Source organism: Fukomys damarensis, unplaced genomic scaffold (genome assembly GCF_012274545.1).
Source record: "Fukomys damarensis isolate Sample0158 unplaced genomic scaffold, DMR_v1.0_HiC HiC_scaffold_24, whole genome shotgun sequence".
NCBI classification, from domain to species: domain Eukaryota; kingdom Metazoa; phylum Chordata; class Mammalia; order Rodentia; family Bathyergidae; genus Fukomys; species Fukomys damarensis.
Window position 1 is genome coordinate 14365316 of NW_022900936.1, and position 18133 is coordinate 14383448.

The 18133-nt window shown below is 42.1% G+C and overlaps 1 long non-coding RNA gene and 1 pseudogene across 2 annotated transcripts in view; one reads left to right on the top strand and one right to left on the bottom strand.

Annotated features, from left to right (window-relative positions):
• LOC104851410 overlaps positions 1-18133 on the top strand; it is a 148829-nt gene that overhangs the window by 26020 nt on the left and 104676 nt on the right. For both annotated transcript variants that reach the window (XR_002024851.2, XR_004518771.1), the window contains exon 2: positions 16527-16601. This is a non-coding gene — a long non-coding RNA (uncharacterized LOC104851410). The remainder of the gene's footprint in view (positions 1-16526; positions 16602-18133) is intronic.
• On the bottom strand, positions 2575-2674 carry LOC117283277 (annotated as a pseudogene).

Here is an 18133-nt window from a genome sequence, read left to right on the forward strand (position 1 = left end):
TTAACTAGCATGGTCCAGGAGGTGGAAAAGAGAGACATATCACAGGGCAGGGCGGGGTGTCTGTCCCTGGTTGTGCAGTCAGGAACCCTGTGGTCGTGGTTAATGAAGCACCGGTCAACTTGTAACCCCCAGCTGAACTGAATCAGCGTGGTCTGGGTGTGGAGGATCCACCTGAGGATCGTTACCAGTAGCCACAAAAAGAGCCCTGGAGAGGAAGATCGTGGGCTGTTGATTTTCCCGGAGAAGCTGGCTGCACGTGGTTTTCCCGATGTGAACTTGGCTGTTCGCCTTGGGGGATGAGCTCCGGGCCTTGCTATCGCTGGGAATGGCTGTTGCTTTCATCAGGGGAGCTCTGACCTCTATGGTGAGCATCACTGCCTGTCTTCGATGTGGATCCCTCTGCCCGCTGGCACAAATCCTTCATGTCATGAGCATAGATTTTCTGGCTTCCACCACTGGCCTGGGCCTTCCAGGTGCAGATCCTCAATACGGACAAAGCATGAGACATTGCCGTGGGCTCTGGGCCACTGGCTGGATTCGAGGAGGACACAGCCTTGGACTCTAAACCTTTAGCAGGACTTGTGCGGGACACTGTGGAATCCAGGCCCTTGGGTGGATTTTTGGGGGCCTCTAGTGTATGGTTAATCTCTTGCATTCCTTTGTATTTGACTTTTTGGGTAATTATCATAAAATAATCCTATAAATTATGTGACCTGTATTTAATGTATTCCCTTGTCAAAACCCTGACTCTAACAGTGGTAGGAAGCTGAGGGTTTTCTACTGCCCTAGACACTGCAGATGAAAATGCTCAGCCAGGGACCACGAGTAACATTTCAATAATAGGAAATCCACATCTCTCTGCCTCTTTATCTTGGATTACGTCTCCGGCCCTCTGGGGACTATCCTTGTGCATTTCTTTGATAGTTTCGGGTTATTCAGTGGCCACAATGACTTTGTAGCTTCCAGACAGCATTTGTATGAGGCAGGCATAAGAGGAAAGGACAGAGTCCTTCTGGCTGGGGTCATCTAATTTTCACCATAATTTCCTGCTTTCAACTTCTGAGCAGCTGAGATGGGGTGACTTTCTTAATTAAATACGAGCTCTTGTTTGGATAAATTTAGAGTTCAGCCATTCATTAAGCTTTTCCCCTCCACCATCTTCTTTCCCCTTTCTTTTCTTATGTCTTCTCTTTCTCTCTCCTTTTATTCTTTCCTTGTATCTTAACAATTTATTACTTACTGTGTTGTGTTACCTTTAGGCACAGACATTAGAAGCAGGTGCTGTAGCTAGCTTATCAATTCCTCTTCTCAGCTGGATTGCACTTTCCTGACCCTGTGCTAATTCATCTGAACCCCGAGAACATTAGACAGTTATGGAGAGCATTGTAAAGGAAGACGACACGAGCGCAGCCATATTGACCTGTGATTCACCCGAGCAGTGTGGACGTGCCGTCGCTATAGCAATGGGCTAGTTCAGCTGGTGGTCTGATCTATTGCCTAGCAGATGTAACCCATAATGGTTGTTATTGTTTCCCTCTGGAATGTGTGGGCGGTACACTCGCTCCCGTGCAGCCCTCGCTCCCATGCAGCTGGAGAGTATAAAAGTGTCGCGAGCCGGCACTGTCCAGCAGTGTCTCAAACCTGAAAGAGCAGCAGGGTGGAGATGGGGCAGAGAGAAAGGAAGAACGCCAAGACAAGAGTCTGATCAAGGCGACGTTTATTGCAAGCAAGCATCAGCCTTTTAAAGGCACGTCAACAGGAAACACCTGACTCCTATAGCTAACGTCAGATCTTTAACAGGAAGTACCTGACTCCTACAGATCTTTGGCTATCCGAGTTTCTTTCGTGCAGGGTCAGAAACAAATTTGACACGTGCAGTCCTTAAAGAGGAACAAATGTTATCTTTCAAAAAGCCAATGGGCCATGGCTGGCTTCCCACATAAAAGGAAGAGGTTCTGTAATAAAGCAAGCTAGGAATTTGAGAAGAAAGGTGTCTCCCGTCTCTCTGTCCTCGTCCTTTCAGGTTTAGGACCTGCTGGCAGGATCCTGACGTCGCGGCTCTCGACAGACAGTAACTGCATTTGGAGTTAGGATCTCTGGAGAAGTAATTCAAGTCACATGAAATGATTAGAAGGACCGTCCCAGTGGCCGTGCAGTGGAGGTCCTCATGACTGAGGTGCTCATAGAACCCATCCGCACACAGATTCTGAGGAAAGACTCAGCAAGGTGGCTGGGCCTCAGTAGAAATTGCCCTCCTTCTTGGACTTGTCCCCTCCAGAAATGGCCCTGTTCTTAAAGCGTCTACTCTGAGGTATTTTGTTACGACAGCCCCAGAACACCCATGCATTGCTTTAGATCCTTTCATTTTTTAAAGCTTCTTTTTTATTAGCAAATGTTGGCATGCATACTACTAAATTCCTCCAGGGGAATTGGCATGAACGTATCGCATCTAAGTCATTTTTATTTTCTCTTCCCCTCCCACCCTCCTGTCTCTCCCCATCTCTGTAAAATCTTCCTCCCTGTTTCTGAGCATCTACGCTTTATTTGATTTTGCCCTTTAAATTATTTTCCTTTTTAAACATGCACAACTTCAGAAGTATGTGGACCATCCTTGTGCAGGGCCCAGGCTGATCTTTGAATTGCTCCAGTTTCGGAATCTGCTGCTGAAGCCAGCACTCTCCTGAGAGATGATTTAACCTCAGTTTCACCAAGGGGTTTTACAGACTGGCTTTCCCAGCCTTTAGGTCTTATCACTGCCATGGCCACACCGCAGCCCGCAGGTGACAATGACCAGGGATCTTCATTGGGTGTGGCAGATGCTCAGCCCCATATCTGCACAGTTTGCTTGTTCTTCGGACAGGTTTGAGCAGGCCCATTTATGTTGTACTTACTATCTCCCCGAGTACCCAGGAAGTGATCAGGAAACAGTAAACCTAGAAACAGTGGCACTTGCGGGGATGAAAGAAGGCTGTGAACAAAGAGAAAATGTTGCTCCAAACCTTTTGATTCCTGCTGCTCCGGACAAACTCTTCTCTGGGCCCGGAATGGGCACTCATGTGTGGAGACCCCTGCAGCCCCAGGTGTGGGTGAAGATGCTGAAATACTGCAGGTGGCAGCATTGCATTGCAGGTCACGGCTGAAGAGAAAACCTCTGCGTCATTCTTCCGCTTCACTTTTTTTTTTCCCCTCTTCTTTTTTCTTTTTTTCCCCCCAGTGGGTAAGTTACTGGAACCTTTTACAAAATGATTATTTATGGTGAAAACTTGGAAAAGCAGTTATGCCTGATTTTTCAGGCTCCCTGCCGTGGCCCGTACTGCCGTGCAGCAGCCTCCTCGGGAAAGCTGAATTCGGGGTGGATGTCTTGTTATTCTGGCTGCTGGCCCTTGTGGAATCCCAGTGTCAGACAGACACATATTTTGGAATTAAACCCTAGCGATATTTCCAGTCTTCTTTCGAGTCCCTGAAGATAAGTTCGCTGAATGTTTAAAGAAAATAATTATTCTCAGTACTTGAGGCAACCAAGTGATGTGGCGGAGAGAAACCCTGCAGATGGAGGCACAGATGCTGTACCGTACATGGAAGAACAGTTTAAAGTTGCTACTTGAAACAACTCCGGTGATTACTGTTTTTAGCAAAGTGTAACTCTAAGCCAGAGCTCAGCAAACCATGTCTGTGCAGGTCCGGGTCATAAATATTTTCAGTTTGATGAGCTACACTCTTTGTCACAACTATTTTATCTATCTTGAAAGTAGCCATAGACAATATAGCACAAGGAGTTGCAGCTGTGTGCCAATAAAACTTTATTTACAAAAACAGGCAGACCACACATTCCCTCATGGGCTGTACTTTGCTGACACCGTGTTTAAAAACCTATCTTGTTTCCCTCCAAGGAAGATCAGTTTTTGTATTACATTTGAATTTCTCTACAGGTATGTTTTCCTTCTTTGTGTTTTTTGGTTTTGTTTTGTTTTTTTACTAATCCTGATCCTTTCCACATATGTTCTAAGCATGACCTTGCCCCCCCATTCTCTCAGTAAAATGTTGGATGATGTTGAAATAAGGAGCTAACATCTGAGCTTGACGTTGAAACTAGGTCTGATCATCATGGTGGCTTGGGCATATCTCATTCTATTTTTTTCACACAAACTATTTCGTTTGAGTTCAACCTTTAGAACAGGGGTTTAGACTTGAGATTGTGCTTGGGTTGGAAATGCCTGCTAAGTGTTCATGTATCTTGGAAATCATGTAAATATATGTTACTCCAATGAACAGCTCAGGCAGTGAACTGTATTTATAACTTTATTAGAGATAAAATATGTATGCACTTATAAACAGTGTTCTACATCCAGTAAAACGTATTAAATGTCTAAGTGGTAATGTACTTAGTAATATATTCATTAATAGTTGGTCCCACAGTAGTAATTTGAAATACAGCTTATGCAGTGTCATGGCTCTTGTTGGAGATGGGCTGTGTGTAGATTACAATGACAAGTAAGTGAATCTGCCCAGGGGATCAGAAGAAACAAGATTCTGAGGGCTTTCTTTAGGCAGACCCGAGATTCTGGCTAGGTCTGGACTTCTTTGCTTCTTGAAAAGGTTTCTTTGAGGGGGGATTGACCTCCATCCATTTAGACTGGAGTAGACTCCAGAAGAGTAAACCAAATATCTCCCAGTAATTCCCCCTGATAAAGTTATTCTGGGGTTGGAATAAGGTTGCTTTTTGTCTTACTTGAATTCTAAGCTTATGATAACATTGTAGTTTTGAACTACTTTAGCATGAATTGAGGCTAGTTAAGTGTACTTTTCCTTTCTCCCAAACATCATTTGCAGCTAGATTTTATGTATTTTGCGTAGATTAATTCATGCATAATCCCTATCATTGATATGTGAACTATGATACCTAACTAAAAAATCAGCAGAAATCTGTGATTGGCCCTCCCTGTTAGTCCAATGGTCATATGAATCCCTACTTTATGTCCATTCCTATAGGCAAATAAAGACATTTCAAAGGCTTACGCATACAATAAAGGGCTTTGTCTATTTTAATCTTTTTTGCCAGTTTGGAAATCTTATTGCATGATCTGGGCTGTGGAAATAGACGAAAGTAAATAGAGAAAATTGCTTTATGGAACAGCCTTGGAAAATGTGGTAGTTAAGATATAGATAGGCTTTATGTAGGGGAAATTTCCATTATACATATACTCAAAGGACCAAAAAGTAAATTACACGGAAAGCACACACTAGATACTTGGAAAGCATGGTGTCTGTAGACAGATTAAGTGAAACACACGTCAAGGGGAGAATTTGCTCAAGGTGTTGGGATGAAAAGTGCTGCTAACTTGTTTTAATTATTGGTTGAAACTTGAGGGAAAGAAGAAAAAATAGTCCAGATGATACAAAGTGGGCCTTTTCCTCTTTACAGTGGTCTTTTGGGAATCATTTTCCATTTCTACCCATGTTTGGGAGTGCATTTTCACTGTTTAGCCTAAGCTTCTTTCTTAAGTTTTTCAGAAGTGTGTCATTCAACATGGTGCAATTGGCCACAGGTCACCATTGAGCACTTTTAGTGTGGTTGCTCTACCTGAAAAAACTGCACTGTTCATTTTACTGAATTTCAATTGATTGACATGTGAGAAGCCACCTGTGGTTAATGGCTATGTGCGTCCTGGACATTTCCAACACCATAAAAAGTTTTGCTTAAACAGCGTCTTGCTCTTGAGGGTGACTGGTCAGTGATTTTATTCATACAACTGTTTTTAATACTGAAGACTTAGTTTGTTCCCAACAGATAAACTTTTATAAAAAAGAGTGCTATGGTGAACACAACTTTCCTTTTATTCAGATCATATTAACATTTGCTCAGAGCTTTCTCTCCTTAGTTGTGAGTCATTCTGCCTATTTTTACCCACAACATTTTAAATCTATTTCCTTCTAATGTAATTAAACAAATATATACTAATTTCAGGAACTACTTCTTTAATTGAGCTTGAAATGTGCTCTCTGGGGCTAGGGATTTAGCTCAGTGGTTCTGCCGCCTGCCTCACAAACGCAAGGACCCAAGCTCGATTCCCGGTACCAAAAAGGAAAAAAAAAAAAACGTGCTCACTGATCCTCAATATAATATGTTGTGGTTAATTTTATTTTTTCAGTGGGGAAAACAAATAAGAGATAGACTTCTTGTTCTTTATTCATGACAAACAGGAGAATGCTGTAGTTTAGTAATAAAAATTTAAGAGGGTGGAAATATTTTAGGTGATCACATGACACAAGAATTATTCACATCAAGGTACCTTTTCTGCTCTCATTAGTTTCTCAAAAGGTTATATGTGAATACCTAATTTAGTTTTTTTTTCCTTCTAATCTCACTTTAAGTACATGTGAAAGAAGAGACCTTTATAAATGTTTTCATCCTGGCTTATAGTTGAGTATGGTGTATTTCAAGAAGTTGGTCATGATCTTATTATTATTTTTTTTGGTACCGGGGACTGAACTTGGGTCCTTGCACTTGCAAGGCAGGCCAGCGAACCGCTGAGCTAAATCCCCAGCCCCTGTCATGATCTTAAATTTCATAGAATCACCAGGAAGATGAACTGAAAGCAAAAAGCATTAAAATCGCTGCAGAGTTAAGGCTGCTGAGGACCCCACCCTGGTCTCTTTCACCGTCGCTGTGCTGTAGTTGGCCACTGTTGAGTGAAGACAGTTAAGTGTGAGCATCTGTTTGTTCATTGACATAGGGGAATAAATGTTATAAACCGCAATGATGTTGAGGACCAGGACTATCTCTGTTTAATTTCCTTAGAACGTAGAACATGTGGTTTGGGGGTCCCAGGAGCTATTCCACAGTCTGCCTACATAGCCCCCAGAGTGAAGGCAGCTTCCAGGTCCCTACTCACAGAGAGGTTTCTGAAGGGCAGGTACAAGGTCAGAGACAGGCGGACCTAACTGTCTGGATGGAATCCGTGCTTTAGAGACACTTGACACCCTTGCTGATGGGAGCAGAGGGCAGGAAGTGGAAGAAGAGTCCCTCCCCCGTTCTCATCAACGCCCAGGTTCCCGTTTCCTTGCCATCCTCTGGTCTCGTCCTTACGTTGTCAGAAAGATACATCAGCAATTTCACACCCTACTCAACAGTTTGCCAACACCTTTTCCAAATAATAGCAATCAACATATTTAATAGACTTCAGCTGTCTTTTTGGGTGATCTGGAAACAAACTTAACTTTAAAAAAAGTCACATTTTTAAAAAGAAATGCTACCTTATTGCTTAAATGTGGAAATAATACAGACCACCAGCGAAGCTGATAGTTTTTTGAAAAAGAAAGTTCAACATGCCCAGTGCTTCTTCAATAACATACACAGAATTGGAAGGTGACAAAAAAATATATTCATATGTAAAATGGGGCCCACATTTGCTGGCAAATCCTTGCTATTCTGAGCTTTCCACCCATGCTGATTATCGGAATGTCATGTGAAGAAGCTAAGAAACAACATTCAAGCTCTGCAATAAATATAAATAAATCTGCTAACAAATGCAAACATTGTGCAGCTCAAACTTCAACGTTTCCCCAACCTTCTCTTTACTGTTTCCCTTCGAAAATAATTTGTTATTTTGTGAGTAATTTGCCTTACCCTCTTTGGATACTCAGGGTATATTATTGGCTAGACTTTAATCAGCAATGGAAACTTTTGCAAGTTTTGGCAAACCCGACTCCTGGAATTATGCACATGCTGGTAAGTTTGGCCCACTTAGCTGAGGGGAGAGCAGCAAGGTGCTGTACGTAGAGAAAGACATGAATAGCAATAGTTGTTGAGAACCATTAAAGGAAATATGTTTCCCATAAGTGCTCATTCTATACTTGGGGCCCATTGCCAAGATGGCCCAGAATTTTACAGCAAATAATCTCTTTTAATTTTCTTTCAACTAATTTGGCTCTGAAAACCCATTTAAACACAGGTAGGCCATGATTTCAGTACATCCTCCCCCCAAAAGGGATGCAGAGTTTTGAAGCCTTGTTTAATTCTGGCCCTGCTCCTCAAACCTCAAAAATATTTAATAATAAGTAGATAAAATCCCACTGAGGACAGAAAATCTCTTTTTCCCCTTTTACTAACCATTTTATATTAACTGAAACTTACCTCTTTGCACTCCTGAGTTTATGGGGAACCTTTCCAAAAACAAGGACCTCAATTTAATATGCAGAAGAGAGATGGGATCTTAGACTTATTAGGAAGATAAAATTTAAATCTCCTTGAGACTAGAAATATCAAAATATGAAAGGAAAAGTTTCAGCTTTGAGTTTCTTGCTGGGACTTTGCTGTGGCTTTTATTTCCCCACCACTTCACTGGGATGACCTTCTTTGGTCTTCTGAGTGGAGTAAGGTGGAACCAATGTGAGCAACTTGAACCAATTTCCGGAGGAGGTGGAATTCCATGACCCCTCCCCTGTGTAATCCTGGCCTTCACTGTGCTTGGGCACAATGATCATTTATTTGACCTTAGAAAGCAAAAAGGATTTGCAGGTATAATTAATCTTCCAAGTCACTTTAATACTCAGTCTTTACTACTTGAAGATAAGAGGTGGTCTAGGTGGGCCTCACCTAATCATGATGCCTTTCAATCTGTCTCTGGAGGTCATAGACGGAGGTAGGTGGAGGTCTGAAGGAGTTAGCAGAGCCTGGCTGGCTTGGAGATGGTGGGAAGCCTGGCGGGAAGAAATATGAGGTGGCTCAAGGCCTGACAATAGCCTCTGGCTGACAGCCAGCAAGGAAGTAGGGACCTTTGTCCTACAGCCACAGGGAACTAAATTCTGCCAACAATGAGAGTGAGGCAGGAAAAAGACTTTTTTTTACCCAGAGCCTTCAGATAAGAACTAATAATTGATGTCAGTCTTGTGGTACCCAGCAAAGAGACACTAGTCACAGTGGACTGGATTTCTGATGTAGGGAACTGTGAGCTAATTACTGAATGTTTTATTAAGGGACTAAGTTTGTGGTTAGTGTTATGTAGCAACAGAAAGCTAATACAGCCTCACAAGACTGCAGCCCTTCTACTCACTCTTGGAGCCTTGCCAGGGTCATGAGGCTGTGCCCACCACAGCCTGCTGTAGGATGAGACCACATGGAGCTCAGCTGAGCTACCCTTGCCCAAAAGGCCAGAAGCAGAGGCACCTAACCAACCTTCAGAGCCCCGATGCTGAGAAATACCAGTTGATGACAGAACAGTCCTGCTTATCCTGCTCTAAGTTACAAAATCATGCTTCTATATAAACCATTGCTATTTGGACCATTATGTTTTGGGATTTCTACACAGCAGTGTGCAACTGATACACAGTCTACCTGCATGAGCAGGTATCATACTCCTGACGTTTCTGTGTAATGCTGAGCAGGTACAGTACATTTTCATCTTTAGAAGGTATAGAACTGACTTTTTTTTATACTGGGGATCGAATTTGGGTCTTGCACTTTCGAGGCAGGTGGCGGAACCACTGAGCTACATCACTGGCCCAAACTGACTCTTCTTAAGAAGTGAAGTTTCACTTTGCTTACTGATTTCAGGGAATGACTACCCATTTCAATAAGATATTCAGGCAAATACTACAGAAGTCTTCTCTTTTCCATGGTTTTACTTTCTGTAGTTTCGATTACTCATGCCCAACTGTGGCCTGAAACTAGTAAATGACAAGTTTCTGAAATAAACAATTCACAACTTTTAAATTGTACACTGTTCTCCGTAGCATAACATAATCTTATACTGTCATGTTCTGCCCTACTTGGGATACAAATTATCCCTTTGTCCACTGTATCCATGATGTATATGCTACTCTTACATTAGTCACTCAGCAGCTGTTTCTGTCGTCAGATTGATTGTTGTGATATTGTAGTGCTTGTGCTCAAGCCCTTTTATTTAACGATGGCTCCAAAATAAAAAGAATAGTGATGCTGGCTATTTGCATATGCTGAAGAGAAAACACAACATGTTTCCATTAAACAAAATATGAAAATATTTGTCTTAATAAGGAAAGAAAAAATTGTATTCTGAGATTGATAAGATCTGTGATGTCACTGTTGATAATTTCTTCCTGTGACTAGTTCATACTTGTCAGTTAACTTTATCATGGCTATTTATGTTTAAGTAAAACATAGTTATCTTTTTGGTTCAGTTGGATGAAGAGCTACCACATCACAGAGCAAATGAAAGCTGTGCTATGGCTTTGGTTAGGATTATTACACAGTCCATGCCAAAATTCCTCATTGTCCCTACAGTTAAAGCAGGAACGTGATCTATGATCTTGAGGTCAATAATCAGGATGTCAAGGTAAATTATTTCAACGACCAAACTTTTCACCATTGTAAGTATGTGTGCAAGTTATAAATACCGTATGCAAAAAATAAGTTTGTTATCTTGCCAAACTCCTGATTATGGTCAAAAGGGGTTATGCCATGTTAGACAACAAATGTAGAAGATGAAGATGAGAACATTTCAGTGGTTTCTCATAATGTCAAAGTTTAAGTGTATATTTAGGAATACAGTGGACCCTTACATTATGACCGGCCTGACATATGAAAAACTTGGGTTAATGAGATGAATGGAAGATTCATCTGCCTCTTGTTATCTGGTAACATTCAGATCTCTGGCTGTACTGACTTACAACCAGCTTGAGTTACAACCAGCCCTTTAGACCTGATTGAGTTCATAATTTAAGGGTCCATTGTATATGTGACATATCTTCACGTGTGAGTCTGAACTGTCATTGGTGAACTCAGGATGCTATTTTCTGAACTTGAGCTTCTTTTCAGTAGTTCCCAGGATGAACAAGTGGGTCTGTGAAACCCAGATGTGAATGCCTCAGTACCACTTTGAGCTCCCCATACACTTGTGACGTATTTTGGATTTAGAACTTCAGCGTTTGGATTTAGAACTTTAGTATTTCAGTAATAGAAAGATTTCAATAGAATCTAGTAAGAATGCCCCCATGAAAAAGCTAGGCTGATAGCTTACCTCCATCCTGCCTGAGCCACACAGTGACAGACAGGCATCTGGGGGTGGAGGCCGTACGGACGGAGGCTAGTCTGCCATGAAGGAGAAAGTGTAAGGTAGCAACAGAGCAGCCATTGCGGGGCTAGTGGGTGTGCAGAGGCTGTGCAGGGAGTAAACAGCGCCTTGCAAAGAAAAGCCAGCAGGTAACCGCAAGGTCACGCAGGGAAAAGCTGTGACAGTGGTGCTGGGGGGAGTAGGTAGAAACTTAAAATACCTTAGGAGGGGATGGAGGGTGAGATAGAAGATGGCGATGTGAGGAGATGAGAATCACTTTCGGCTACAGAGCAGCTCATGATTGTACCATTTGGGACCTTAGGTTTGTCTTCCAAAAGGGCAATCGCTGGATGTTGAGAGTACGGATATTGAGCGTGGAGGCTCTTGTCTCATGTTCAAAGCAGTGTTTTCTCTTCCTGTAAGGTTTTTAGGAATGGCACGGCCCACCCAGACTCCCTGGACAAACCTCCACTGGGTGTCACCACTTCAGGGTGGTCCACAAACTACTGAAGTCCTGCTGGTAAAGCACTGCTTGCACAGTTCTGGTCGTTCAGTTTTCCCAGACAGGTGGCATCTGCCTGCTCACTTTTAAGCCAGGTATATATTTGATTTTCTGGTGAAACCATGGTTTCCTCACTGTCGTAAAACTTCAAACTTAGGGGACGTGTAAGGACACAGAAGGCATAGTGGAGCATTATTCTTGAAATGAGATATTTTCACGTGCAAGTATAAATGTCTTCACACAATTGTTTCCAGGCAGGTCCTGAATATGGGGTCAGTATGTAATACAAGGAATTAGTTTTTATAGATCTGGCTGCATCACACAGGATCTGTGTGACCTTGGGTTGTTCAAACTCTCTAAGCTTCCATTTCTTTCTATGCAAACCGGGCACCATATTATAAATAGGGTATTCTGCTAGGGAGCTCTCTTTCCTTATGCCTGACTTTCCTTTCAATGTGGAAGGCCCTGCTCTTCTCCCATTTCCTTCCCTGCTTTAGTGACCTAAGGCTGGTAGTCTTTCTCCACTACCCTGACACTCATTTGGGATTTATTTATCTTATTGGTGGATATGAAACAGCATATTCAAGGTAGCCATTCTCTACTACTTCTCCTTTGCGCAACTGTCTTGTAGGGAGCAGGGACTTTTTCTTCTCCTCATAGAGGACTAAGAAGGGCATCTGGCCTTGCCCCAGCGCAGCCTCCTGTCTGTCACGGAGTGCCACCTGCAAACATTTCCCGCAGCCTTTGCTTTCTTGTGTGGGCCAGACCTGGAGGGTCCACTCTAAGAAGCAGAACGTGGAGAAAAATGGTGGGATACCACTTTTGAGATTAGGTTACAAAAGGCTGAAACTTCTGTCTTATGGTTTTCTTCTTCTCTTTCTGTTGGAGCCCTTGCTGCAGCAGGTAGAAAGTGGCAGTGAACAGCCACATGGAAGGCCACAGAGCAGGGACTGATGTCTCAAGCCCATGAGCACCAAGGAACTGAAGGCCTCAGTCTAATAGCTGGTGGGAGAAGCAGGCACAAGAGTGGACCTGAAAGCAGGTGCTCTGCAGGGGCCAGCTCACCTTGGCTACAGCCTCCTGAAAGATCCTGAACCGAGGGGCTCAGTTCTTCTGCACCGAAGCCCAGAGTCATGGAACTGTGAGAAGATAAATGTGTGTAGCAGGGTGAAGTGGTGCTTGCCCATAGTCCCAGCTACTTGGAAGGCTGAGGTATAGTGCTTAAGCTCAGGGGTCCTACTCACTTTCCTTGTTGCTGGGATAAAACACCTGACACCTGCAATTTAAAGGAGGAGAGGTTTATTTTGCTCACAGTCTCAGAAGTTTTGGCCTGTGTCCAGCAAGCTTAGGCGTAGAAATGATGTGGTGGAAGAGCTTCGGTGGAGAAAATCTCTTCATGTCACAGTGGCCCGGAAGCAGAAAGAAAAGGGAAGGGCTTGGAGGGAGATATACTCTTCCGGGTCACAATCCTTGTGACTTATCTCTTCCGACCGGCCTTTGCCTCTCCATAGCACACTCAGCCAAGCACAGCCATGATGGAATCCCCTTCCAAAGCCTTGCCTGTGAGTACCTGGAGACTTTGGAGGACTTCAGGGCACATTCTTCATCCAAGCCATGTAACATCAGATGAGTGAGACCCCATCACTTAAAAATGTGTTTTGTTTTAAGATGCTAAATTTGGGTTTTTTTTCAACATTACAGCAATATATGACTAATGCCATTGGGTAGTTCTGGCTAATTATGTTCAGTTTTAGGAAGCCTTTTATTGCTCAAATCTAAGCATAGTCTCTGGTCTGGCCTGTGTTGGTCAGAAAGATGGTAGTTTGCTCCTCACTTGCATTTTCCTTGTAGTTTTATTTCCCAATTACTTATTTTTAATTTTTTGTAAGCAGGGGCAAAATTTATTCAAGAAGAAAAGTGAACAATGGAAGAGAAACTGGCTCTACAGAGTGAGCTTGGACTCTAAATAGAAAAAGAGGGAGAGGGCCGGGGATTTAGCTCAGTGATTCTGCCACCTGCCTCGAAAGCACAAGGTCCTGAGTTTGATCTCTGATACAAAAGAAAAAAAAAAAAAGAGAGAGAGAGAGAGCAAAGATAAAAGTACTCAGTGCATGTGAGAGATGAATGTGGGTTTTCCTGGAAAGATATGATAACCCCCATTACTTATTAATTACAAAGTCTGGAAAGGGAAAGGTGTTACTGATCACTTTGCGGTCAGTTAGGGTTCACTAACTGTTCACTAGGAACAGGGAGCCAGTCAAAACTCAAAGGCCTGGAGCTCACTGCAGAGCCTTTGTGAATCCATATCAGGGAGCCAGGGGTCTATGTTGGAAAGGCACAGACTTTCCAACTTCTGTACTGAAGTCTGGAGATTGATGTCCAAACGTGATGGTGAAGACTGGAGTTCCTCTGAAGCAGCAGAGATGAAACTGCCTTCTTCTTTTCCTTTTTTCCCATCCCAGTTATGAGCCTATCAGTTGGTGCTATACCCAGGGTGGGGCTTCCCTCTTCAGTAAGTCAATCATACAGACACACCCAGAACTGTCCTAAACCAATCTGCTAGGTGTCTCTTATTAAAGTTGACATCACAATTAACCATCGCACTCTCTAACCCCTCGATGGAAGTCTCACTAGGGAGGCTTTCTGTAGGTGAAACTTCTCTTCCAGAGTTGCCGTAGGGATGGCTGCAAGCAACAGGGCCGGCTGTGCCTGAGACTGTTCCTCCAATCCATCTGCCATCAGCAAACACACACATGATTTTCCTTCCCCTTCCTCTTCCCCTTCCCCTTCTGTACCAGGGATTGAACTCAGGTCCTTCAACAGGCGGTGGATCCACTGAGCTAAATCAACAGCCCTACACACGTTTTTTAGACACTGCCATTGGATTTAACAGAGGCTTGTGTGGTTTAAATTCCCTCCGAGATTAGCTCACAAACTTTCCAAGGCTACTATCTTGGCCTTGTCATTTGTTCCTACGGGAGCCTCTTTGGTCAATCCTAGATCTTAGGGATGGAAATCTCAAGTTCATGTGAAGCCAGTGTGAAAGAAATTTGGAGGCTTAGAAAGCCACTGAGCTTGAAAGTCACTTTTAGAGGAGAAAGGGCTTTCCCACCTGGTGAGGGCGACATACCTGTGTTAGTTTAGGGAGAAAGTGGGGGGTGGGGGAGAGAATATTGTTAAATACTTAGACTTTCCTGAAAGCAAGCACTGACAAGATAGCAAGCATTTGAATCCCCTTTGCTTTTTCTCACTTATTCTTTCTCAGTTCAGTGAAACCAAATGAGGACACACTTAGTTCCAAAGCTCTGGACACCCTTGGACATTTTTAAATGTGGCCCAGGAATATATGAAGTATAAATAGCCCTTCCTGGGAGTCACAGCTCCCTAGTGGGTGGGAAGAAAGCACTGTTGGACCCCTGGGGAGGGAAAGATGGAGAGATTGTGAGGTTGTGACCTGACAGTGTGAGGTTACCATATACTGTCTTGATTTCTTCTTTTATGTCATATTTCAGATTCTTTTAAATAAGTATTTCGAACAGAAAAACAGCATTTGGATTTTATAAAATACAACAGATCAATTCCTACTTGTGGTTTTATTCTGGAGCCTGGCAGAGAGAATAGTTCTAACAGATACTTTTCAAAAACCATTAGGCTCACTAGAATTCAAGCTGGCCCATGACATTTGGATTGGATCCATTGTTTCAAAAACTAATACTTTTCTATCCCCAGTGGTCTCTGGCTCTTAGTCCTGCTCTCTACATCATGAATTTAGGAAAACACAAGTATGTGCCCACTTAAGACATACTTAGAGTTCTTCTATGTTCACAGATTTCTGGGCAAACATTACTATTTTAATGGAAAAGGGAAACACGCTTGATAAATTTCCCGCCCTTTGGGGAGGCTCTGCGATTTTTAATAATCTGATTTCCGTCATCCCCCTACCTTGTTTCCTCCGGGGCTGCCCGGGTGGGCCTCCAGGGGAGAAGCTCTCTCCTCAGTGTTTTCAGATTCCAGAGGCTGCCTGCAGTTCTTGGCTCAGGGCCCCGTATTACTTCAATCTGTGCTCTGTCGTCCCATCTTCTTCTCTGACTTGCCACTTCTGCCCTCTGCTCTAAGAAGTCACAAGGACCCTTGTGATGACACCGGGATCACTCAGATAATCCAGGAAAACCTCCCCATCTCAAGATTCTAACTAAATCACGCACGCAGAGTCGCTTTGCCAAGTGAGGTCCTATAGTAGACCTCTTTGGGAGGAAGAGGGGGCATTATTTATTAGCTTTACCTTAGGTATCTCTGGAAGAGTTCCTGTTTCTGTGTCAGTTGTTTGATGGCTTAGATGATTTTTGGGACGAAGACAGAGACTTTATCCCTTACCACTATTATAACTTGTGTTTTAAAAAGATACATTTCATTGCTCTTTTCTTTTGAACCCCTAGGTAAAGCTTTGGTGATTGATTCACCTCTAACCGAGGTGACCAAAAGGGTTTGGTGGTCAACTTGCTCTACTATGGACTGAATCACTTGAATTCAGTACAGAGACTGTTAGTTTAGGAACTGACTGGTCGGGACTGCCAGACACTACACATGCATTGCTATAATTAAGTAGCAGGCTGTCTCAGATTACTGTGCATGTGAATATTATATATATGGCCTGATCAAACTTTGGTGTGTGTGTAAATTAAAATTTTTTGTTAGTAAAAAGATGTTAATCTCCCTCAAAATACTCTACTTTGTTTCAAACACACTTATCCTGTCATTCTTGTCACTTTCTGAAGCACTTTTGAAAGCCTTTCATTTTCATGACTGTCTTTATGAATTGTGATAAAAATATGGCGAATGCTGCTGCTGAGTGTCATCCAAAGGGAAGGCAGACTGATGAAAACGTTATGGTGAGTCTTCATCTACTTTATTCACTGGATCTGGCACTGAGCGACTTCTGTCTCTTCCCCAAAGTCCAAATGGCCACAAAAGGTAAATGTTTTGAATTGTTTCAGGACATTCAGGCAGCCATGACAAAGATATTCCTGAAAGGGACTTGGAACTGCTACAGAAGTGGCCAGAAGTATGTGGTAAGTGGGTTTGCAGTAAGGGAAAGTACTTTGAGGGGGAATTAATGGCAATGTGTCTTTTACTGCAATAAACTTTAAAAAATTTAAACATTCACCATTTTTTTTATCACAGATTGTATGATTATGTACACTCTTGGTAAAACAAGGTCATATTTAATATGTATTTTAATTTTGTTAAGATATATTTCAATCTAAACCAATCATTGGAAAGTTTACACAGAGGTGAGCACCATCTTTGCTCAAAAATCCATTAAAAAATTCCCCTCTTTTGTTTCTCTTATTCACTCCTTATATTATAGAAAAACACCTATGTGACAAACAAATGGACCTTGTAAAATACTAATATTGAGAAAATGAATACATCTTATGATTGGTGAATACAGTCTCTTACAAGTCACATAAATTCTTTATTTGATGTTTAAAAATTTGGTTGTTGATACATAAAACTATATTTTTTTGAGGTGTGCGGTGTGATGTTCACAGGTAATAGTAAAACCCAGTCATTTCTTTTTTTTTTTTTTTACTCTAAACATAGTTCGAAAATATACTCAGGATTATTCAAAATCATTTTTATTGCAAAATTACTGTGTTATGTTTAAAATGTAACTCCGAAAAACTTCAGGGAATTGAAGGACACCACTCTAACAAAATCTGTTCCATTTCCAGTTACTTGTATTTTTGTACAAATTTTTCCTGTACTAATTATTGAAAAAGGGTACAGTGCTAAGGCTGGTCCCTCACTCATCCCAGTGATCTTCACAAGCAATATTCACTCATTATGAATGAGCTAACTAGGAAAACCAACCCAGCTCTGTCCATTTCATGTTTTTGGATGATGGTGTGGGAAGGAACAACTCAAGGTCATCGATTCAAGAAAGAAAAACAAGCTGAAATGCAAGCAGCTGCTAAGAGCAACAAAGATTTAATTGAAAAATAAAACCCCTATCTTCTCACATTATCTAACACATTATCAGGGTGCTTGCTACATGGGTGTACTGTGAAAATTTATGTTCTGATAACAATAATAGGGAATGAGCAGAGAACACTGGCTTAGAAGTTGTTTCCTCATTTATTCTCACAGCATAGCATCTCACAGGGGAAGCTGACAGGGTAAAATGACTTGTCTATAATCCCCTGCTGTGGAAGCTCATCTCTCAATGGCTACATTTAACTGACTGTTCTGGCTGAGAGACACTCTGTAAGGCACCTAGTAATTGTGTTTGTTTTTGAAAAACTAGGATTTCATACATGGGCTTTACTTAGAGAGAGTGGGAATAAAAATATCAGGACGCATGTCAAGATGTGGCCAACATGGCCACTGATTAATGCATTAGCACATTTTATAATAAAAGTTGCAAATGTGAGTATAAAAACCTCATTATTCAATATTTATTTATTCAACCTAAATAAAGTCTGTTCCTAATGCCTATTTTTATCCAGACGAATTTGAACTTCATTTAGCTTATGTGATCTTTATCAAAGATTTAAACTATCTACCCTAATCCTAAAAAACAACTATTCAAATAGGGTCA